Genomic DNA, 18024 nt, shown 5'->3' with positions numbered 1-18024 from the left:
GTCATCTGATTTCCGTAGAATTCTACTTCCGCAAGTGGTCTGTACATATTTACTTTCAGCTGTCTTGTAGTTGCTGCCAGCAATTACATTCACCCAGCTCACTTTGTACTTAATTCCCTTGCTTCCATCGTAATTTCCTTTCAACTTTAATTTTGCATGACGCCTGCAACAAAAGGATCCTTAAAAACTATTTTAATTAGAAATTCTCGACTATATCATGGGGAAGTGTTGTGAAGGAAAAATTAAAAACTTTCGCAATTAAACAATGTCCTAAGGAAGGCAGGAAGACGGAAGATGGCTTATTCGAAAAGAGGACCATACATAAAGCACACAGTCTGGATGCGTTCGCATGCAAACCCAAGTTCCGATGTAGTTCGGAGGAAACGCAGGTTGGAAGAATAGTCCTCTCCTAGGGCCTATTTCACATCGATTTCATAAAAGGCGGTTCCGGAAACAATTTCACTCCGGTCCGTCCTCAGACAATCTTTACTTTTCTTAGCAACTTTGAACAAGTAAATTAATTCACCGAGGAAAATTGCACAACGAAAATCAAAACAAAGGATGATATGGACCTGGCGCTCGAGTGAGCTGTTGTCTTAAGCGTTTCGACCGAGCACGAATACCATCAAGTACCTGCAGGAGAACCTCAAGACAAAGTTGCAAAGTAACCAAGCTCCATTTCCTTAATATTACTTTGAATACTTATTTAACTTGGGAAAATTCTCGGCTTACCTTATACAGTCCTGATTCCCAGCGAGTTGGCGGTCTGAAATAAAAAGGAAAGCAAAAAGTTTTAGAATAATTTCAATTATCCTCGGTGCAGCTTGTTATTACTATATCCATGTTTAGGTGTAACCTAATTTGAATTTTATTTTCATTGCCGGATAGTTAGGAACTTTTGAAAACTGTATTTGAAAATTACTGGGCATATTTCAAAATGCTGCAAAACATTGTCATGCGGAGTGAGTTGAGAGAAATAGTATAATTTTAGCATTAGAGTAATGTAAGTATGTAAACAATACGGTTTTGAACAGCTCGGGTAATCATCAATTATTTCTTATCAGGACACCAGATAACTTATGGTCAAATTTGTGTCTTTCTATATAGAATGTAGTATGAACTTCCACAATACACACGTACGCCAAAATATCTTTCCGAGGTAGAAAGCGCCAACCACACTTACGAGCCATCGGTGTTGGTTCCTGGCAAAGTACTTGGACTCCTCTTATGACTTTTTAAGAAACATGTACATTTTGCTGACTGTTTTCGGCCATTTAGCTTCAGGGCGACCGATTCTTTAGCGACCCTATTCTAGTTCTGCGGATGTCTTCATTTGAAGTTGCTTCAGACCAGAATACCCCGATGAAGTGACAGATATCAGTTGATGAAAGCTTGCAGTTTTCGAGTAACAATTCCCATTATCTGTGGCTAAGTGTGCTACCCTCATAAGGTTGTACAGAGAGAAATTGGCTTAAAAGACATGTTAGGAATGTGTGATTGTAGTCCTGGGGTATAGGCACTTTCAGATTTTGAATAAAACAGTAAATATAGATTTAGCGCTCAAAGTTGGTTCTGGTAGACGTAACGCTACTACATAGACATACATAATGGTTAATGCGCTTAAAATTCTAGGCACTAATGCAAGTAGAAACATTGCAATTATCCGTCAAGCTAAAACTGTTGATCAATCTTCACTCCGCCATTTGGCTAAGGTGCATGACTGATGACAGAACATGTAGCGCAGGTGACGTATTTGACGAAAGATGGCATGTGCATTGAATCATACCATATCCTCCAGCCAAGAACTCGAAGAATGCATCTCTGAACGTTCGACTTCAAATCATTCTCTCGGTTTTGAGCTGTTCCTCGATATGTTCCTGGACTATCTTAGTTGTTATCATCGCGATAGAAAGAAGGAAGTCCTCCAAGATGCAAAAACCCTCCCTATAAGCAAAACATGCTTTTCTATCATACGCGCGATCGGTCATTACCATCATAATGTCATCCTTAGAAACTATGAGTAGTTGCTTATGCAAACCATCGTTCTCTACTACATCAAAAATCTCCATTGATTCCCCGGGTGCAGCCAAGACCCGGCCAGTAAGCGGCTTCTGGGTAATGCGGTAGTACGACACTAGTTCAGATTGTTAATTTATTAAGTTTTCCAGTTTCAGTCACTTTCAAACTTACTTACTATTATTCCCCTAATATTATTTATATTTTTTTTCCGACTCACCAGAACTCTTGCGTGAGGATACATTTCGATTTGCTGGCTAAAGCTCGATTGGGCGAGCTCCGTTTCTTAACCGGCCTCTTGGTTAGCCGAGGGCCTTTTCCGGTTGTTGGGGTGTGAGTTATAGATCCTAGGGGATCTATGTCAAAAAACATAAAAGATTGGATTTAAAATTTTAAATTCGACCTTTCTTCTGGCAGAGTTTCTGCCTTCCAAATTACAACTCGGCTATTACAATGTGCGTCTACAATTTATAAGTTAATAAATTGCTTACAAAGGTTTATTGGTTCAATTAACTTTTAGCGTGTGCAAGTATTATGTTGCGCAATGGAATGTGCAAGGTGCAAATACGATGGATTTTAATTCTGTTAGCATTATATTGCAAAGTTCAATGAAATGTTCTAATTTATGATGGTGACCCGATTGAGGGCACGTGTGGTGTAGGTGATGCCGTAACTCGTGCGACGAGCACGCCGCATATTGTCTTAGCTGCCAGCGTGTCCGGCGGATGCGCTCATTCTTCGTCTTAGTAGAGTTGTGAATCAGGGTCTGGTATCGCTCCTCCATAGTAGTTTCACGCCTATTACCGTTAGGCTTTTCAAGAAACAAAGGCAGGGAGAGCAGTTCAAGAAAGCTAGCATTCGAGGGGTCCTGAATACCGTTGTCGAGATGCGTGCATACAATCCTGACACCAGTCACCGACCATTTTCGATATTCAAAGTTTGTAGCCGCAAGGAAAGTCCCGTTGCAAGGTGTTATTGATATTTTGGTACGAATATATTTTTCGAGCAAAGTTCATGTGAGAACCGGTTTGCTGATAGCCTTAAAGGTATTTGAAAGCAACCTTAAGCCACTAGGGATGAACGAGGAAAATTGAAGTAAATGATCAAAATTCTCTGCTCGCAGAATATTAAAGGCTCGATTTTTACTGGGTGGTTTTGGGAAACCTGCAAGGGTATTACGTTTTGTCCCCGGACCTTTCGTAGCAGAACCGGGTCGTCTCAGTCGATTGCGGCATTTTCCTCAGTTATATGTCGGATGTGGGTTCTCTCTGGCTGAAGGCTCTCAAATTAATTTTAGCCTATCAAGCCATAGACTGAGTAAGCCGCCAGAGAACTGCGATGCACATAGGATAGTCATTGAAAATGTTTTTTTCTTGGATGCTACATAGGTCGTCAGCCCCGTTTCCAAGAAGCGTCACGAAATTTGGCTCACTGCTGAATCATGGCAGCGGATCTATGAGCTGAAGAGGTTTAAGCCTCTACTGACCGCTGCTAATGATGACAAGTAAGAAGGTAATGATTTCAGAAGTGTATGCCGCATCATGAAAGAACTTGTATGTGATCGCAAATCTTTCGTTGGTCCTGTAAAGGATGTTTACGGTCGACATCTTTTCCACGATGATCAGCAACTGAAAAGGTGTAAAGAACACTTCACCACAGTACTTAACCGTGTTACATCCGATGAGGTTTCTCCCAGTCTCTATCAAATGGCTAACCACCTTAAAATACGGATACGAACTGTTCCTCCAAGAAATCATTTCGGCCATCAATGCACTCAAACAGCGCAAATTCATTGCAGTTTCTGCAGATCTGCACTTGTCTGGAGGTCTTGGGAATCCACAGCATTCACCACAAAGTGGAAGAAGTGGATGATTGTTAAGATTCCAAAGAAGGGCAACCGTTTAGAGTGTGACGATTGGAGGGGTATGGCGTGGTCCCTGCCGTCGCAAAACAATAACTAAAATAATTCAGGAACACATCAACCAACATCTCGAAAGTTTCATTGGTAGAAATCAGGCTCGTTTCTGCTCCGGATTCTCCTGCATCGGCTGCATCATCACTCTACGGATCATTTTGGAACAGTGCGCGGAGTTTAGATCTTTGTTTCACCTGCTCTTCACTGATTTGAGAAAGCTTCTAACAGCGTGATTAGGGAGTGTATCTGGAGTGTTGTACGCAATTTCAGTTTTTTCGCAAACCTCGCTATTATGAAAGCGACGGACGATGGCGCCAAACGTCACGTGGTGAACCGAGGTAAAAGCTCAGAGATTGGTGAGATCCGAAACGGAATCCGCCAGGTTTGCATCCTGTTACTGATATTATTTCTTTTTGTTATCGCTGACGTTCTTAACACTGTCTTGTCCGGAGGAGGTGGAGGAATTCAATGGACGATGACATCTTTTCTCGAGTATCTCGGCTACGCTAATTACATCTGTTTGCTTTCTCACCGGGTCATGGACCTTAGTCAAACGACTATGCATTTGGAAAAAGAAGCAGGTAGAGTTGGACTGAATACAAACACCAACGAAATCAAGTTTCTCAGTCTGACGGGTCATTGCACTGTTCCTATCTGCAACAATGGGCAGATGCATCGATCAACTTATACATCTAGGGAGCCTGGTTTCTACTGACAGTGGCGCCGCACTGAATGTGCGTCTACGTATTGCTAGTGCCAGATATGTTTTCGATGCCTTGTCTACAATCTGGAAATGCAGTTATCTTAACGCTAGGATCAAATGGAGACTTTTCTGTACTAGCATTCTTTCTGTATTACTATATGGGGGTAGCGCATCGAAAGTGACCACTCATAGTCACTCAGACTACAACCCTTCGTCAACACTTTTTTGCGACATATTATGCAAATACACTGGTCTGATACTATCACCAACGAAAAACTTGATTAGCGCAGAGGCAACTTGGATAGGAAGACGAAAGAGGCTGTGGATTGGTCATCTATTAAAAAAGGATGACGATCCACGGCCTCTTTCCTTACCCAGATCTTAAGTGGGTACGGAGGTTTTCAGTCACGATCTCCATATTATGCATTTGTGTTGTGGACCACGCCCAGCACATTTTTTTCTTGTGCAAGGTGAGATGAGTTTCGAATGGATGGAAGGGGGTCCTTTGAAATTACAGTTCCCTTTCTCCTCTTCCCTCCCGCTGGTGAAAGGAATTCCTTGAATTAAAGGCTCTTCAAGGGGGGAAAGTTTGGGGGCTAATGTGACAAACGGTTCCACGCTAGCTCTTTGACGATGGGAAGGTTTTTAGTTGACCGAAGAAAGGGCGACAGTTATGTTACCGGCTAAGCTATGTAGTGGAATCCACTCCCGCAAAATGGCCAACGAGTGGGTCGTCTCGATATACTCTCCGTCCCTGCTCTAATAAAGTTAGTAGCCGTATATTACAACTTTTCGAAATTTTTTTACAAAAACGCAGTATTTGTTCTAACAAATTAAATTATGGCGAAATGAGTTGGGAGTGTAGTTAATTTGGAGACTTGAAACACTGGCCGTCGAATCATGATATATGGTAAAACATTGTATTGAAAAGGTTTATGAAAATCCCAAACAATGTTATCACATCTCAAATTTGTAATTTTTAAGACATAACAAAAATTGTATATTAACGTAACGTAAAGTATAGCACTAACGGTGGTTCTTGTTTATCAGTTACTTACGCCTATAGTAATATATTGCGTTAACAATTAATGAAGGAATGCAACTAGCCACGATATACTAATGAAGGAATTTCGAAGTTAGAAACTCTGCACTGCAACTGCTCAAGCTTGATTAGTGTCCAACGATGTTAAGCGTATTAAAGAGTCGTTAGTCGTTAGGTTGGGGACAGTGGGAAATTTTATTTTAATTTTGTTATCTTTTTCACTTATTCGGAAAAGTGATTCATAATATCAGTTGTATGTACGGAGCAAGGATACAGCTGCTATTTACCAATAAAAAAACCCGAAAACCGGAAACTCGACCTTTTTGGCATGAAATGTTTTGTGTATTTCTTATGACGTAAATTCGAGTGCAGAATTATTCCAGCCCTTACCCTTTAATGTACATGCATTTAGCATATCAGATTACTCACTTTACTGTGATATTGATTTTAGTGTTTTGGGTTGCAATAAATTTATATGGAAGAGACAACTTTGAACCACTGCAATGACAGCGCGATTTTGCGTTTGTGGATATATAGTACATATATAGCCTATATTACTGCAGTTAGTCAATTTCATGAAAAAAAAAGTAGTACACTATTATTAACTTCATTTGAATAGACATTGGTATGGAGGGTATTTTGACGTCTGCACCATAGAGAGACGGCTTCGTAATTTATTTCAGATTTTTCGGTTGGGTAATTTCTGAAAATGGGTCCGTGAAAGAAGTGATCATATTCTAGCCCTCTTCTCTACAACAAAAGTCAAAACTAAGACCGGATTCGGAAGGCACTAAGTGATAACTTTCATTTTATACCCCTCCCTCTTAAACTCAATGTATATGTATGTTACTGACTTCATATTTGAGGTTCACAGTATCCATTTTCCCACCAAACTGCGAATTTATCGGTCTGCCGCCCCTGAGAAAAGTATGTGCGACAGACAGATATTGAACCAATTTTGATAAAGCGTCGTTTTACAAAAATTCTTAAAAAAATATGATGCTTTTAGGAAAAACTTAACTATCCTATTTTAGAGAAACCGTGGATAAAATCGACCAAAACAAAAACATTGATTATTAATAACATAAGGCACGATACTGCAAAATTTGCTGAAACCGTTCTATTACTAACGAAAGGCTAGTGAGCCAAAGTTGTCTTTTTTGCGCGATTTTGGTGAATTCCAAACCATTATAGAATATTAGGGCATACGAGAAACGAGAGGGTTCTTGCTATTTACAAACTACTAAACGCTCACCCTAGAATCGTGCGCAAATGATGTTCCCGTATTAAGCGATGTTACACAACATTACATCAAGCAATGTCACATTACATTACCGAGTATTGACATGCAAAGTAAAGCAGTGTTTTTATCACAGAGGTTAAGTAACGTTAGTTATGGTAGTATCTCCGTGGGGTACCGGACCAAAACTTCACTTTTACTTTTTTTCTTGTTTAGGTAGTTATAGAATAGATTTTTAATGTTGCATACTGGGGAAATGCTATCGTTATGAGGAAAGGTATAGTGGGGTAAAGTTTCCTTTTGGTTGCAAGTGTCAGATGAGCAACAAATATATAAAATATATAAAGTGGATACTTAATTGTTATGATGAAGGAAAAAATACTACATGTGGATTATTCTCCTCAAGTCGCATTATAACTTTTGACGAGAAGCGCCTTTCAGATAAACACCACAAAGACATTCGATAATGATGTATATAAATATGAAAAGCGATGGTTTATTTTCTTTTTGGTCTATCGTTATTCACTTTGTTAGTTAGAAAAATCCTGCCCTTTTACATTAAAATAAAGGTCAGATGATGTTAATATGCAGAGAAATAAAATAATTTTTTTTAAGCAAATCCGCCGCATGTCGAATACTTTAGTTGAATAAAATCCTTCCCTGTACTTTAAGTTGGAATATGAAATCAAAACTGAAGTGCTATTAAATAGACTGGAATTTTCTTGGATTACCTGATCACAAAGTGATGAAAACAGAAAGCTATAAAGGACGCATGTAACGAATGTAAAAATTCTTCTGTCAAATTACTTCGCAACGGATGAAAAACCACACATACTTTGAAATACCTCACGACTGCAAGAATAAATGGTAGAAGTGGGTTATTTTCTGTCTAGTAGTTTCAAGCAGCGGATCGCAAGCAACAGACTACCTCACAGAGGCTACCCTTTCCACAGATATTTCCCTATTTTCATACTACAAACTCACAAAGGCGATGGATTTTTCCTACCTCCAATAATTTCATGTCCATCATACCATTTTCCTCTCCCTTAATAGATTTTCAACTAGAAAATTTATGCCGTGTCAGAAACACTGTTCATTTCCAGTTGAGTTTATTGGCATTTAATAGAACTCGAGTTCTAAAGATAAGAGGCTCCGTCCATTAGTTCCGCCTCGTCGTTCGTCATCTCAAGCTAATATTTAATGTGCCTTTATGCCGCCATAAACCCAGAAGGATTTCTTCAAAGAAGGCAATTTCCAGAAAGTCTATGCTTATCATATTTTATTGAAGCGCAGCTCATAAAATTCTTAATTGAAAATTATCTTAACTGCAAACCGATTTTTTTTTCTGTTTGAGCACGAAAATTTTGATACGATTCAAACAGGAAATTGTTTAGTTAATGTGAAACATCAGCTGCTTCCTTGGGAAAATTGACAGGATTCACTGATGAAAAGTTAATTAATTTATGATAAAAACTCCTTCCATTTAGCGGGAAATGAGAGCTGATAAGTTTGTAGAGCTAAAACCGCAGAAATTCCCCACATTTCTGTTAGAATTTTTAAACGCCCAACCTCAAAACCAACTCAAAAATGAACTCCGCCATCCTAGTAAATTATGCTGTCCTAGAAAAAACGATTGCAGCGTTTAATCTGCCGTCCTGTTGCGAGGATAACTGCCACTGACATTAATAACAATAAAGTATTTAATAGCCCACCGATTTTGAACTGCTCTTTTCATTTTGCCTGGAAGTTTAGTTCGCTATTTTCTGATGTCCTGCCATGCTCGGTCAGGAAGTATTTTGGCTTGAAAATATGCTAATGACTTTTCGTATTGTTCTCGATTGCAAGAACATGCCAAGTTTATGGAATTAGGTTGCCTCCTGCAAAGTACCCCCGAAAAGAGGCTCAAGTGGAGCGTCTGAATGAAATTATTTGGAATTTTGAAAAAGCTTAGTGGCTTCGGCAATATTCCTTTTCAAGCCTTAAAAGAATGAAAGCTTGTGGTAAGAACTTTTTATATATGCGCTGTTTCGTGTACTGTATATGTGTATTTTGGTCGCGGGGACCCCCTAAGCGAATTAATTTATTCGGAACGTGCAGAACAAAAACAAAAGAAAAACGAAATAAGCATTCCCACGTTTCCCGGAAATTTTTAATGAGTCTGCATTATTTCGTTGCTTTGTGACTTTTCCAGTTTCGTAATATATTTGGGCTTTTGATACAATACTAAGCGATTTGCAGAAGCTCTTTCATTCTTATCTTCACTTTTTGACATATTTTAGATTCCGTGCTTACAAGATTCTGTTTTTTGGAGTAGAATAAATTTCTATTTAAAGTGGAACTTTTATTAGCCGTAACTTTCACAATTTAATCAGGTTCTGATACAGAACTCAAAAACGTCTATTGGCTGATATTAACAATAAATCATAATAATAATAGCTTCAGCTGTTTTTCCTTAAGCAGGTGTCAGAAATCCGACTGTGTCTGTGATTTCAAAGCATGCACATCGGTGCAAATCGCATAGCCCGTCCATTGTATATGCTTAAGCTACATGCTAACAAATGCATTTTTGCATAGCGATTTCTGTCGTGGAATTGTGAAAGGTTGGTATACATCCTGGAATTGTTCCGAATGGGCGTTCGATGACTTGAATGAGAAGTACCGATGGTTAGTGAGTTTTGAAGCGCCTCTTTTTAAGGTTTTGTGTAAACATTTTTGAACATTGTACATTTTTTTTCACCAAATATAGTCATGTGGGGTATCAAATGGAAGGTTTCGGCTAGTATTTGCCGAAGCCGATGACAGTTTTAACATTTGTTGAAAAGGTGGGGAGTACGGAGGGTCGAAAGTGGCCATTTTTTAACGAATCCATTCTCAGAAACTACTCAATCGAAAAATCTGAAAAAAAACAAGACAGTGCCACTATATGGCGCCTAGGCTCCGAAATATCCTCCGTACCGATACCTGTTCAAATAAAGTTAATAATACTATGTTACTATAATTTTTAGTAATTGGCTGCGAAACACTCTTAAGTTCATTGTAGAATCACACAATTTTGCAGCAATGTAGGCTATAGTATGGACCATGATCCTGCCAAGTTTGGAGGAAATCACATAATTACTAAGTTATAATAGGTCAAAGTTACCGTTTCTGTGCAAATTTAATTTCAGAATTGTGGGGTCCTAAGTCCGCATAAACTTAATGCCGGTCCGGACCAAATGGAGAGCAATTTCCTCCCTATTTTTTTGGTCCACGAACCCCTCATTTAGGGCTTAACACCTAAACTTTTAAAAAATGTCAAGCGATGATGGCTTTACGGTTTTTTACCAGCTCTGGCCAAGCTATGGTCAATACGGCGGATTTGCGCTCAATATAATTCGTAGTCACGCTGCTCCCAGGGCAGAGGTAAGGCAGTGTCTGCCGATTTGCCTCTGCCCTGGTAAGAATCCACATCACATACAAATTTTAGGATATATAAGAATTGATAATACTTTTTGGAACAATCTCGTAAAACGAATATTGTGTCTTTCAGCTTATATAAACTATTTGGGGGCCGGAAACTCGATGGCTCAAGTACGGTTTGGCGTTTAATATGACACAAACAATCAATGTTGGCCTAAGGTGAAGTATATTTCCATAATCTAATTATAAATAAGTTTTAAGACTGGAATATATTTTGAGGCCTGGATTTTATATATGCGCCTTATTAAATGTTTCTGTTTCTTTTCGTGTTGGTCCATTATCTAATCTGCTTGAGTCACCTATTTTAACCATGTTCTTATGTACTAATATTAGAGCTGCACACTGGTGTCCCGGATAGACCTTGCCACATTGACAGGAAGGCTGACGATATGAGTTTATGGTTCCATACTTTTTATTGACAAATTAAAAGTGAGCTGAGGGATTCAAGCGGGATCTTTCATGAATAAACACAGCGTATGAGTTATGCCAGTGTCTTTCAGGCGAAGATAAACTCAGCGGATGAGGTATGACCTAATCGCTTTGTCAAATATAACTATATTCATTGTAGTAAACGGTTCGTTTATAGACACTCTTCAAGATGATACAGTAGTATAGAAGAGAGACCTTTCTCCCATTTGAATGACCTTTCTCGGCCAGTACTCAATTTTTAAAAATCAAGCAACTTGCGACTTTGTCTAGGAGTTTCCTCTGCCTTGAAGAAAACCGCAAATCGTATGCTTTAGAAAAACGGGGGTTTACCCAAAAAAGTTGCCTCTGTCGTGAATGAAGCTACGAATCATCTGTTTTTCAGAAGTTTGGTTCTAGCCATGAAGGAGGGGTCCCTTGGCCAAAAAAGTAGAAAAAGTTCCTCACAAATTGATAGGGACTTCTCTCTTCCAAAAGCCAAGTTCAGTTTTGCTTCGGCTAATAAGGCTCGAACTACTAGACGGTTTCCTTTCAATATAATTTGCAAAAACGTCGTATATTTTTTTAGTAAATCGGATTTTAAAATTTCGCGAGCGAGCACTATAACAGAACTATGTAATACCCGTTCCTTCTAAAATCTAACTATAATATGAGAAAACAACATTAGTCACACACAACAAGTAACAACTACAAGTGATGGAAGAAATAGCTACGGAAAATACGGGATTATGTAAACCGAAATGGTAAAGTTTGAGAATTCGAGAGGAAGTGGAACAGGTCAAAAGGGAGTTAGTGCCGCTGAAACTCTCTACGATGGAGCTAAGGCGTCACTATCAAGATTGATAAAAAATACATAGAACGTTAACAGAATTGAATAATAAGGATAAGCTGCTGTGGAGCTTATATATTTATGAAAATATGACGAATAGGCCGAGGAAGGATGAAATAGATGATGGAAATTCTTCCGAAAACTCAGAATGTACAGAAAAAATTCGAAATGACAGGATAAAATCAAAGGTGCCAAGAAGCCAATAGTCAGGAGGTGAAAAAGAGCAACAGAAGAAGAAAATGCAAAGCTGCGCATAGAGATAATTCATCACGAAAGACCGACATCGCAAAGCGCTAGTGGCTAGCCAACCGCAGATGACAAATTTGCAAGAAGATACCATTCCAGTGGACACCATGCAGCTGTTCGGTAATTTGAAAAATAGGACAAAATTTGGTTATGGTTAGATGAAGAGGAAATGGAAGAAATAGTGATACGGTAAGAGAAGGAAAGAAACGGAAAATGTAAAGAAAACAAAGAAACCTGGGAAAACACATGAAGAAATTTTGTTTGAGAATGAGATTGATATGAGAAAACGGCTGCCTCTGGCCTGGATGAAACCGTCAGTCACTTTTGTGAATTTTTAGGTGGTGGACCACAAGTGTGGAAAAAAGTGTGTTCTTAATTGATGAGGTGCGACATCAACTGGATGCAAACTTTGGATTCCCTCAGTTCTCAAACAAAAATAATTTCACTTCGGCCTAGTTTGGATCTGGATATATATGGCGGATTTCATTTGGTTATAATTTGCACTTGTGCCATGTTCGCGATTATACATAAAGGAGCGATTAGCACCTGTAGTCACTTTTGGTCACGTTGCTACCAGGGCAGAGGTGAAGCAGCCTCTGATGCCCAGGACGAAACCGTCAGTCACTTTGAATGTCTAAACAACCTGCAAATATTAGATTAAATTACAATTCAAGTAACTTATTTAGACTATTATAAGATATTTCACATATAAAGGCAGTTGATCAGAATATCCAATAGCATATATGTAAGTTCCAACTGTTTCGCATCAACCAGTAGACTAATAACGCAACTCAAAACGACTACTAGCAACGGAGATGGTGTTGCGTTTTAATTTCCGGAAATACAGATTATCGGGATTTTACTGTATCTGTTAAAAGTGAGGATTGTAAGGCCACACAAATGTTGATTGTTATGTTACAAGCAAAGACGTACCTCATCATTTTAAAACATCATAAATGAGCAATCGCTGGCCTCCTGCTACTGTCAAAACTAAAACAGAGACAAACGACAGTTCCATTGGGTTGGATACCAACAGTCCCGAACAGAGTAAGTAAGACTATGTGAACAATTTTAATCAGCTAAATGAATAGAGGATTGGGAGAAATAGGAATATGTTGAAATGCGATTGCGTATATAAAACGAGGAGGAACTAAAGTGGTTCGAGAAAACATCTCCGAAGCAAGGAAAGTTCTGGAATAAGAAAATTTCGATGTTTTCCTTCATCAAATTGAACGAAGCCGAACGAAAATGAAACCGGAATATCCGATAAGATGGGCACCGTTAACAACTACAGGTACATAGCAACGATTTTTGTACGAGATGTCAAATAAAATTCGCTGTAATGGGAATTATCTAAGGGTAGTTTCAGGCACGACAGATTATTGAAACTCAAATGAGATTCAAAGCAGAGAGTCTTCTAAAATAAGGGAGTGATTTATTTTCCAAATTAAATGTATTGTTTAAGTAAATTTCACATCATCGCATTCAGACCCAGACCAAGATTATCATTACCATTCTGACGGCAGCTTTAAGGACAAAAACTAAAAGGGGTGAGGCATCCAGGGCACTCAAAGGCTCAATCTCAGGATCTCAATAGAAAAGAAATAAAAGACCTGAAATATATTCCTATATCTGATCAAATAAAGGTAATAACAATATATTATTATAATAATATGTTAGAGACCCGACACCAAAACCAAAGATACTAAATGGTGGAATATGGCGAAAAGTTGTGGAGACGCACAAAAGAGGTCGTAACCTGAGTGTCGCGATGAAGCCGGAAACATAAATGACCAATCAGCAAATAATGGCTTATCATTGATGTTTGTGTTCGCCTTTAGTTGCCCTGATCCAGCAGGCTTATCACTTGCACAGTATTAAATATATTGAGAATGAAACCAAAGCACAGTCAATAAAAATATAAATAAGAAACCGTTTAGATGTTCTGTACTCCACCATGGAGCGAATAGGGGACAATGGGTATCAGGTGTAATACGTTTGCCACGTTTATGGGGGTGTCGCATTCATCATTGGTTAATCGAGAGGGCATTTTGTTTAAGGGGCTAGAATAACCCCTTAAACATTTTTTGACGATTTTTTCCTTTTTATATATTTTCATAGATAATACGTTCAAGAATGAGAAGAATAATAAGCTGATATCTACTTTCGTTTTAATACAATAAGCATATTTTAAAGCGCGCCGAATCGTGGTGGAAATAATGTAGAAGTAAGAAATCCTTTTTAAAACAAGTGGGAATACTGGAAGCTTCGTGTATAAAGGCTTTGTATTCATCTTATGTGAGAAACTTTCCACGCAAATTTTTCCATTCGTATATGGCTAAAGCCCCTAAATATTCCTTCACATTTTGTCCAAACTACAGGAAATACAGGCGTAGATATTATGCTCACCCTTAAAAAAAACATTGCTTATTACCGATTTACCCTACCCACCTATTTTCGATTTACTTCGTGCATAAAAGTATACATATATACATATAAAGTGATTACATTGAATACCGCTTGTTCAATGTACAAATATATCTATCTGAATTAGCTATCATACTACCCCAAAGCTTCATATACATATACATATAAATACTTACATATGTCTGCTTCGAATAATTGATATTGATACATAAATGATTAAAAAACTAAAACGAAATGTTTTCCTTGCAACTCCCATTCACGTGAGCTCACTTCGTTGTGGTATTGACGAATTGATATGCTATGATGACCTCATATACATTTTAGAATGCATGAAATTCCCACAAAATATAAAAGCTTCACCTTCTATAATTTTGTTAATAATAGTTGGATTTCCTTCAAACTTCCCAAAGTTATACCTTGTATTATCCCTTATGTAAGAGCCACTTCTAGCATGAACTTAAGGGAGGTTTCTGATGGTTAAGTTTCTAAAATATGCTTATACACTATTATTAACTTTATTTGTGCAGATATCAAAACAAGATGTATTTTGAGGCCAAGATTTGTGTGGGATATTTTTTTAGATTTTTCGGTTGGATAGGGGACCTGTTACACTTTTTGAGGGTCATATTATGAGCACTCACCTACGTTTCACCCGATATCAGATATGGGACCAGTTTCGAAAAGTACCATTCATTTGATACCACACATAACCAAATTCTGCGAAAAAAAATTTTGCACCCTCCATTCACATGCATGGAGAGCTTTCTTAAACTTAACACAAAATAGCGTCACTCATTGTATTGTATGTAAACGGAACAACAGACCACACACTCTCACCAAGTTTCATGACAATTGCTGTTGCTGTTTCCGGATAGACGGACAGATAGACATCGACTCGATTCTAATAAGGTTTTGTTTCACACAAAAAGCGTTATTTTTCGTGCGCGGGGTAGCAAGAGAATAAGATCTAATGAACCGAATTAATCCATTTTTTTGCAAAGTGATGACATAATTAACGGCTGTACACACCAAAAATTAGACAAATATTTTAAATTTTCGACCACTTTTTCCTAATAAGAAAACGACAAGAATTGAGGATACTATGTTCAAAAGAATGCTAAATTGCCAAAATTTTTGGAGCAAATTAAAATGCGTGCAGTCCTGAATAAAGACATATTATTTTTGAATTGGTTACCGATCACTTGAAAAAACTGCCATAATATTTAAATATTCCGACCGCAATTCTGTAACTTAATTTTTTATAATCATTAAATTTTAATCTTAACAAGTTAAGAATAGTCAATAGCTTCTATACAAAAAGACTATACACAGGAGGTGAAACTGCCTAGGTAAGCCTTGAAGTTTTGCGGGACAAAAAATATAACGTCCGGTAGGCTGGGCTTTTCAGTCAGGATCGCAGTTACGTTCTGTGCATCATCATTGGTATTGGTTTCCATTTGTGTGTACATCTGGCTGCGTTTGACATAGAAATTTTACAGCTTGGCGCCAAAACCAATCGTTGAAGGCGGTGATCCGAATAATATTGCCATGGCACTTAATTAATTTCCTGTGGTATTTATGTATGTATTGGTTGTTTATAGCTGGTTGCTTAGTTGTACGGATTCGCAACGACAGAAGTGCTATAGAAACACGCCACTCAATACATTAATAGACGCGCAGAATGCCCTGCGATCTGGAGCCGGCCTCAAACGGGATGATCCAATTTTTGTCCTGCCTGTTTTGACAAGTTTCACCTCTTGTGTATAGTCAAAAAACTATGAGCAAAAATAAATATAGTATTTATTTTATGGCAGTTTTAAAATGATACCTTGATTAACATTAGAATAACCCCTTAATAATACCGTTAAATAATTTCGGACGATAAGCTAAAATTGGTCCAAATCAATGGAAAAGATCCAAAGGTCAAGTGGAAGAACCTTCGATTTGCTTTGTTAAGCAACGACTTCAAAGCCTTTCGACTCTACCTGGAGTGAATTGCTAACTAAACAACAAATCCGGTTCAGATGGACCCTGTTTTCAAAAGAAGCAAAAACTAAAGAGAAAGAAGGATCCTTACAAATCTTACGCATCCCGCCCGCAGAAATTTGGAGACCGCTGAGCATTGATCAAAAGTTCTCTTCTCTCCGGTTCGAATGAGGCCTCATCCCGAAAGGGCATGAAAGTGTAAAATACCGGAGAGTTAAGTATGGCATGAGTTGGGACAAAAGGAAATAAATTATTGTGTTGGTCGTTGAAGAAAATGCAAATGACTACGATACGAAAGTCTTCTGATCATTCTGTGAGAGACGTTAATAGACGATTGCTTATCCGAGACAACAACCAACTTAAGCGGTGGTGTGAACACTGCACTATGCTTTTCAAAAATGTAACATCTAGTGAAGTTCCGTCATTTCTGGATGCAATGGCTAGTCAGCATAACATATTTGCTACTCTTCTTAACATCTCGGTAATGTGCTCAAGCAGCTCGCTGAATTTGACGTTTTCCCCGTGGAACTATCCATCGCAGCTTCAGCTGTCTCTGTAGAGCTAATTCTTCCACTTATCCGTAAATCCTGGGAATCTGAGACGGTATGAAGAATTTTACATTTGGTGGGGAGTTAAGTATGGTTGCATTCCGTCGCCGATAGTATTTGTATTTTTAAGCATTTTTTGTTGTTATTGTTTTTTGACGTCCCCCATGCTGTCTTGTCCAGAGATAATGACATCTGCTTGGTCTCTCATCGAATTACGAACTTCAACCGATTGGCTCAGGATTTCGAAAAATAGGCAGCAAGATTCGTACTGAAGATTAGAACCTACCAAACAACAAAATCAATGAGCAAAACATCGTCGATGATGTCACCCGCCGTATTACCTGCGCCAGATTCGCCTTTGTTGTTTTGTCCGAAATTAGGAATTGCAGATACCTCAACGCCAACGTAAGTTCAGCTTATTCCGGCCCAGTGTTCTTTCCGTATTGTTACATGGCAATTACACATATGAAGTGACCACCACAATAAAACTCATATCTACTACTCATTTCCATTAACGGTTGAAGGGCAGAGACGTATTAAAAAGAGTAATTATAAATAGACTAGATAGCGTTCGACCTTGAGCCTGAACCCGATAATCACACGGTTCTAGTCTTATAAAATCTAAAGGAGCACGAATTTTGCTTTGAAGTTTCTGCAATGTATTCTGGGATAGCTAAGTTTACGGGTCTTTAAAATAAAAAAAATCGATTCGTAAATGTTCTTATTAAAGTCAACTTTTAAAGACCGAAAGGGGACACATTCCAACTAGTTCCGGGAATATGTGTGAAAGTAAATTGCAGCTTAACCAAGCAATAATCTCAACGTTTCACAAAATTTCGACATCCCCAATAATGTTTGCGAAAAATTTAAATTGGGTTAAAGTTGCAAAGTGCACCAAACAATTCCATTATAATTTAAAACAGGCCACAGCGTTCCAGTAGATTATAAAACTTTCGCCAGGGAATCTCCCCTGCGACTGCATATTCCAATTAAGGGACGGAACCTGCTAACAACACATCGCGTACAGCCAAATTATTCCTAAAACGTTCTCGGGGAACAATAGTTACAGTAAAAGTAATTTTTTGTGATTTCCAGCTTTGAGGGAAAGCATTTTCCCTTGCACAAACAAATTTCTATTTTGACGGTTATCGTTGGTTGGCGGAGCCGAGTTTTTCAATTTGAAACTC

The 18024-nt window shown here is 38.3% G+C and overlaps 1 protein-coding gene across 4 annotated transcripts in view; it reads right to left on the bottom strand.

Annotated features, from left to right (window-relative positions):
- The window catches only part of LOC119646703 (zwei Ig domain protein zig-8), a 631176-nt gene that overhangs the window by 366635 nt on the left and 246517 nt on the right, over positions 1-18024 (bottom strand). For all 4 annotated transcript variants that reach the window (XM_038047280.1, XM_038047277.1, XM_038047278.1 and 1 more), the window contains one exon: positions 733-766. The gene's annotated coding sequence lies outside the window, so the exon portion shown is untranslated. The remainder of the gene's footprint in view (positions 1-732; positions 767-18024) is intronic.

This window comes from Hermetia illucens, chromosome 1, assembly GCF_905115235.1.
Source record: "Hermetia illucens chromosome 1, iHerIll2.2.curated.20191125, whole genome shotgun sequence".
Lineage (NCBI taxonomy): Eukaryota > Metazoa > Arthropoda > Insecta > Diptera > Stratiomyidae > Hermetia > Hermetia illucens.
Note: the sequence above shows the minus strand (reverse complement) of the source record. Positions and strands in the feature narration are given on the sequence as shown.